The sequence below is a fragment of the Peromyscus eremicus genome, chromosome 11, assembly GCF_949786415.1.
Source record: "Peromyscus eremicus chromosome 11, PerEre_H2_v1, whole genome shotgun sequence".
NCBI classification, from domain to species: domain Eukaryota; kingdom Metazoa; phylum Chordata; class Mammalia; order Rodentia; family Cricetidae; genus Peromyscus; species Peromyscus eremicus.
Window position 1 is genome coordinate 57,535,687 of NC_081427.1, and position 6,822 is coordinate 57,542,508.

The window sequence follows — 6,822 nt, forward strand, 5'->3', positions numbered from 1 at the left end:
CGGTGGAGAAAGGAACTGGAGATTCCACGGTGGTGACAGGTGTGGGAGAAGGCTGCAGTGGACAGGGAAACGTGTGGCTGAGTAGGGCCGACAGGGAGATGCAGCAGCACAGACTCAGCCCCAGAATGTGCTGCCCAGCTGCACAATTGCCCTGTCTCTGAGCAACAGCAGGATGTCTGAGATAAATGCTTTATTTTCTGGACTGGACCTCCTCGAAAGACCTCCATGGTCCGTGCTGCTTCCAGAGGCCATGGTGGGGCTTGAGGTGATCTGTCCTGCACAGAGGCCCTGTTGATGTCTGTGGTCTGTGCTTGAAGCCGTGTTGATGTCCACAGTCAGTGCTGCAGCAGAGGGCCGTGTTGATGTCCGTAGTCTGTACTGCCACTGGAGACCATGCTGAGGTCCACAGTACATGCTGGTGCCAGCAGCCATGTGGATGTTCATGGTCTGTCCTGTCACCGGAAACCATGTAGAAGTCCATAATCTGTGCTCCTGCTGGCTGTAAAGGGCAAGGAAGCTTTGTTTGCAGGAGTGTTGATGACTGCAGACTCACAGTTGAGAATGAGACACACAGAAGGCCTCTGTGACAACTCCCCCTGCTACCCCTCCCCCCCCACCCTACCCCACCCCCTAAATGAAAGAGCCTGGACAGGAAGTCATTGAAGAGAACTCTTAAAATTTGTGATAAGCATGCTGAAGTGTAGCTCTTCACAATGAAGGCTTTAAGGTGGGGGCGGGGGATGGTGGAGGGTGTGGGGAGGACTCGGTTTTCTTTAAGGGGTGGCCAATGGGAGTGTGACCATGTTCCAGTGAGTATTGGGGCAACATAAATTGGACTTGGTTATTTTTCTTCTTTTTTTGTGTGTGGGGAGGTGACGGGGGGGGGGGGGGGGGGATGGGGGGGACCTGGAAGGACGGGGAAGTGAGTGTGATCAAGGTGCATTATGTGAGATTCCCAAGTGATCAATGCAAACAGTATGTTGGAACAAAAAGAAAGAAAACCAGAGTGGGCCTACAAACCCCACTCCTTGATTTGGTTTACAAACAGAAAAGCAGGGGAGAGACGTGTTTGATCCATAGAAAGAAAATGCTTCAGCAGGAGCAGGTCTCAGTTTGATGAACTATCAAACTTTCTTGAACCCTAAAAATATAGGGCCCCAAAGACCTTTTATTTATAGGTTATTTGGATATGTGCAGTATTAAAAATAAAAACTGATGCTGGGCAGTGGTGGCACATGCCTGTAATCCCAGGACTTGGGAGGCAGAGGCAGGTGGACCTTTATGAGTTCGAGGCCAGCCTGGTCTAGAGTGAGTTACAGGACAGCCAGGGCTACACAGAGAAACCCTGTCTCAAAAACAAATGTGTGTGTGTGTGTGTGTGTGTGTGTGTGTGTGTGTAATTCTCAAAGGTATTTACTCATTAATTCATTTTAAAATCATGAGAATAAGCCTATTATCTGTTAACATAACTAACGTATTTAAAATAACTGTAATTCAGGGGCAGCAAGATGGCTCAGCCAATAGAGGCTCTTGCCATGAAGCCTAATGACCTGAGTTCAGTCCCCAGAATCCACATAGTGGGGAGATGGGAAGCACATATTCCTCTGGCCTCTGAACTTGCACACACACACACAAAATAAATAAATAAATAAATAAATAAATAAATAAATAAATAAATAAATGTAAATGTTTAATTAAAAGAATTCCTTCTTCACCTTCCCTCTCCCACCTCCAACCCCCCAAAAATACTGTCTTAATAAGAGGACAGCTTGAATCTTATAAATGAGCCCGGCTTCAATTTGTCAAGGTATGTTGATTTACTGAAATGTATAAAGTGAATCCAGCCACATATGTGTGTATGTAGTGGGAAATGAGATATGATTTTGCTCTGTGAATAACTGCAGGTAGATTTAATAATAAACAAAGGCCTCTGGCTGTCAGTCTAAATATAGAATCAGAATCGTATTACGCATGTTTTCATACCTGGAAGCATATTTAAGCTGGCTGTGATGATGCACTCCTATAATCAGCATTTGAAAGGTGGCAGCTGGAGAATCAGGACTTTAGGTCCTTCTTGGCTACATAACAAACTGGAGGCCAGCCTGATCCTGTTGAGTGGGAGGGAGGGAGGAGAGAGGGAGGAGAGAGGGAGGGACGGAAGGAGGGAGGGAGGGGAAATATTAGTTCACTATGCACTTTGGTCTTCTTGTTTGTTCGACTTCTCAGTGCTGGGGCTCAAAGCCAAGCCTGATACATGCTAGGAAAGCCCTCCAGCACTGAGCTCTACCCTCAGCCCTCATCTGAATGGATCTGTCACTACCATGCATGAGTTATTGGTTCACTGACACAGATCTTTCAAGTGATGTTTCATCACACCATATTTTACATCAATTAACGTGAGTACCAGTCTCATCAGGAAGTCTTTAGATGGTGGGATACCATCAAGCTCACAGTTCATCCCAGTTCCCTAACTTTCTCTTTTTTTTTTTTTTTTTTTTTTTTTTTTGGTTTTTCGAGACAGGGTTTCTCTGTGTAGCTTTGCGCCTTTCCTGGAACTCACTTGGTAGCCCAGGCTGGCCTCGGACTCACAGAGATCCGCCTGGCTAACTTTCTCATTTTTAATTGAGTTTAAAAATTAACGCTAGTCCCTGTCTCGAAAAACCAAAAAAAAAAAAAAAAAAAAAAAAAAAAAATTAACGCTAGCAACACTATCAGTTGTTTCATTGACAATTTTCATGAAAAATCACTTTATTGTTTGAGATGTCTTCCAGCTTCTGAACTCTGAATAATCACCATTTGTCAGCTGGTCTAAGGGAAAGTATTCCAGGAAAAGGACATCTGGTTAAGTGCATAGTTCATTCATACAGGGCTTTATTTGGGGAACCACCATACTGTGATGTGCGGGCAGAGGTGCTCCATGCAGGCTTCCCTTTCACCATCCAGAATATTGTGAAGATGTTTACACAAGAGTTGAGACATCAACAATTGTCTTGAAACATTTTCCCTTTCATTACACATGTTAATAGAAATACAGTCACTGCCAGCACAGGGTGGCAGCATAGTGCTGAGTCACTTTGAATATGAGTGGCTTGATCAGCCATTGCTTCTGAACCATCAGAGCAAAGAGCCACAGTGCGAAAAAGAACGTTTGTCATCTTAGGAAATGCTTCTTGCTCCCACAGCTCATGAAAGGGGACCCACAGACCTCTGCAAACCACTTTGAGAATTACTGCCCTAGAGTTTACCATGTATGTACATGCAGGGAGGGCACCGAGAGAGGCCAGGAAACGCTTTCTAAAACCAATCCAGAAATTTTAGGAAAAGGTATCTGGAACATTATTGAATGTTCATTTAATTTAGTTATCTTTATAGTTCATCTAATTTTAAATAATTACGCCATTTTGTCTCTATCATGCCCTGACCCTAATCTACTCCTCAATCAGTAATGTCACCAGAATCAACCATTGGAAAATTACAAGTGAAATTTCATAGTTCTGCCTATACCACCAAATGCTTCTGAGGGTTTCAGCCCTGTTCTGGCTTCTTTTATGTTGACTTGACACAAGCTAGAGTCATCTAACAGAAGGAAAGGAACCTCAACTGAGAAACTGCCTCCATCAGACCAGGCTGTGGGCCAAACTGTAGGACATTTTTTTTAAATTAGTGACTGGTGTGGGAGGGCCTAGACCATCTTGGGTGGTGCCATCCCTGGCCTGGTGGTCCTGGGGGCTATGAGAAAGCAGGCTGAGCAAGCCAGGAGGAGTGAGCCAATAGCAGCCCTCCTCCATGGCCTCTGCATCAGCTCCTGCCACATGGTTCCTGGCCTGTGTGAGTTCCTGTCCTGGCTTCCCTCAGTGGACTGTAATTCAGGATAGGTAAGCCTTTACCTCCCCAAGTTGCTTTTGGTCATGTTTCATCACAGCAATAGTAACCTTAACTAAGACCCCCTTGATAATCAAAATTAAAGGAGAATCTTAATTTTCTCTAGCTATTATATACCTCTTTATGTTTTCCGTCTATATTCGAATGCAGTGTGCCCTGAGACAGGGACTTGTTTTGTTCATTACTTTATCTTAGTTCACACAACAGTACCTGGCTCATAACAGGCACCCAACCACTATTTCCTGAGTGAGTGTGCCAGGTGAGTAAGCACCACACAAAGAACAAGCTTAAAATGACGTAACTGATCTTTTCATAAACACGTCCAGATGAGTGCCTTAATCCTCAAAATAATCGCTGGGTGAGACTATAGCATTTTTAGTGATGCTGCCCTTGGATTCTGAAATACTTCAGCTTGAATTCTAGTTTTAGCAATTACCACCAAATGATATGAAATTGGCCAATGACTAAACCTCTTTGACATTGTGTCCTTGATTGAAAAAACGAGAGGAAAATTACTGTTTCACAGAGGCATTGTGAAAATGAAATGACATCTGTAAAAGTAATTCCTAGCAACTAGGATATAATAATAAGTACATGTTAAGTTAAATGCTGGTGTCTATCTTCTTCCTCCTCCTTTTTTTTCCCCTTCCAACCTCAAACTGCTTCTATACAATGTCCATCCCTATTTCTCAGTCTATATGGTTTGACTGGCACTTCAGAACCAGATGAATGGTTTGAGCCTGCATAGTCTGTGCAGCATTCCCCTGGGAATACTCATTTGTAAAGGTGACTGCATACCTTGGAGTCATTGAAATGTGATGAAATTATTGTGTAGAATCCTGGGAGGCAGTACAAGTGAGGCTATCTTTTCCTCTGACAATATACAGGTTGGAACTGTTACAGCCATCCTAGAACCAAGGGAAATAATGTTTCTGAGACTGGAACCCAATCAGAAGTCAGAACTGAAGGACACAGGTACAGGATGAGGAAGAACGAGGTTCTGAGAACAGTATTTGGTATTGAATTCAGCCTGGCCCTTAGAGTCATGGGAAGTCTTTGGGAATTCTAGGTGATTTTCAATGGGCCATTACCCTGGGATTTGTTTTGTTTGTTTGTTTGTTTGTTTGTTTGTTTGGTTTTTTTTTAAATCGTGTTATTTGCAAGGGGGAAGGGTGTTGTTTTTACTTCTGAATTGAGATTTGCCTATTTGGAGTTAATTTGCTGGCTGTTTTTCTCTATTTCTTTTTTATTCAGGTCACTTTTCTCCTTTCAGCAGAGGTGTTTACAATGTTCACAGAAGGGCTGGGATGTTGATTTCCTGTTGGGACCACAGCCTCTATCTATCTCAGGTCTCCTGCTTATTGGCTGCAGTCTGGTGCGGCTAGCATTTTGGTCAAGGAGCTTGGAGCAAGTTTGCCCTCGCAATGTGCACTGGTCCTGTGTCTTAAGGCCAGGGAGGGAAACTAGACAGTCCCAGTCAGGCAGCTGGCAAAGTTCTGCTGAATCTCGAAGGGAGTGAGTAGCCTGGGTCTCCCCAATCCCCTGTGCTGGCTGGAGAGTCCCTTGTGGGAAAGAAAGGGGCCAGGAGGAGGTAGGAGTCCCTGGCACTGCAGCCACTGAGTGCCAGAATGGAGGAGGCTTGTGAAGGGAAGTGAGTACACAACCCTGGGCTAACGTAAGTGCTGCTGAGGAGGATGGGAGCATGAGAGCCAAGTCTGCCCTTCTGTATTTGGAATTCCTGTGGCTTTAACTAAGCTACAAGTCTAGGTTCTCAAAGCATTCAGTTAACTTTTCAAAGAAACCACACAGTAATTCCAACTCAAGTCTACACCTTTAGAGATATGCAATGTAGTAATGAAGCATTTCAAGCTATTAGTAACATTTATTTAAAAAACAAAACAAAAACCCTAGACCCAATTGCATATGTTCCCTTGGTGGGGTTACTAAGATCTAAGTGCTCGAGTTCCACACAGTTAATACTGGTTCTCATTTACATATCAGAAGGTCTTGTTGTCAGACACACAGACAGCTAATTAGTGACAACACTAATTTTCCAAATATTTTTAAATGTGTATGATGTGGGTGGGTGAGATGGCTCAGCAAGTAAAGGCACTTTCCACACAAGCCTGGTGACGCAAGTTCAAGTCCCAGGACTCATATAAGGGTGGGAGAAAAGAGAATCAACTTCACAAAGTTGTCTTCTGGCCTCCACATGCACACCATGACACATCCACCCATACGTGTGAACTGAAAATCACCATGTTATGAAAGACGCCAAGATCGAAGAATGTACCATACCATAGTCTCCAGTCTCTGACATTCTAGAGAAGAACGTACCATACTATAGTCTCCAGTCTCTGGCATTCTAGAGAAGAATGTACCATACTATAGTCTCCAGTCTCTGGCATTCTAGAAAAGACAAAATTTAAACAGGGACCCAGGATGAGGAGTAAAGAATAGGACAAAAGAACTTACAACAAAGGGCATAACAGAACTTTGGGAGGTGATAGAAATATCCTATATTGTTAACTAGGTTGTTACACATATATTTTGTCAGAACTCAGAAATAACTAATCAATGGTTGTATCTTGCCTTCACCTAAGCCAGTGTAAGTTTTTTTTTTTAATATTTATTTATTTATTATGTATACAGTGTTCTGCCTGCATATATGTCTGCAGGCCAGAAGAGGGTGCCAGATCTCATTACAGATGGTTATGAGCCACCATGTGGTTGCTGGGAATTGAACTCAGGACCTCTGGAAGAGCAGTCAGTGCTCTTAACCTCTGAGCCATCTCTCCAGCCCCCAGTGTAAGTTTTTAAAAGAATAAAAACATAACTGAAAAAATGGCTCAGTAGTCAAGCAAGAGCATCACTCTTTCAGAGCATAACTGTCTTTAATTCTAACTACAGGGGATCCAATACCCTCTCCTGGTATCTGTC

General features: G+C 43.4%; 1 long non-coding RNA gene across 2 annotated transcripts; it reads right to left on the reverse strand.

The window, feature by feature from the left end:
- Positions 1-240: 240 nt before the first annotated feature.
- On the reverse strand, positions 241-6,477 carry LOC131921677 (uncharacterized). 2 transcript variants are annotated; one of them, XR_009382057.1, is made up of 4 exons: positions 6,220-6,477; positions 4,681-4,790; positions 1,984-2,108; positions 241-484 (listed from the first exon to the last, which is right to left on the reverse strand). It is a non-coding gene; the product is annotated as an uncharacterized LOC131921677 (long non-coding RNA). The 2 variants fall into 2 exon arrangements; XR_009382058.1 differs by lacking the exon at positions 4,681-4,790 and having other exon boundaries at positions 6,220-6,474.
- Between the last annotated feature and the right edge of the window lie 345 nt (positions 6,478-6,822).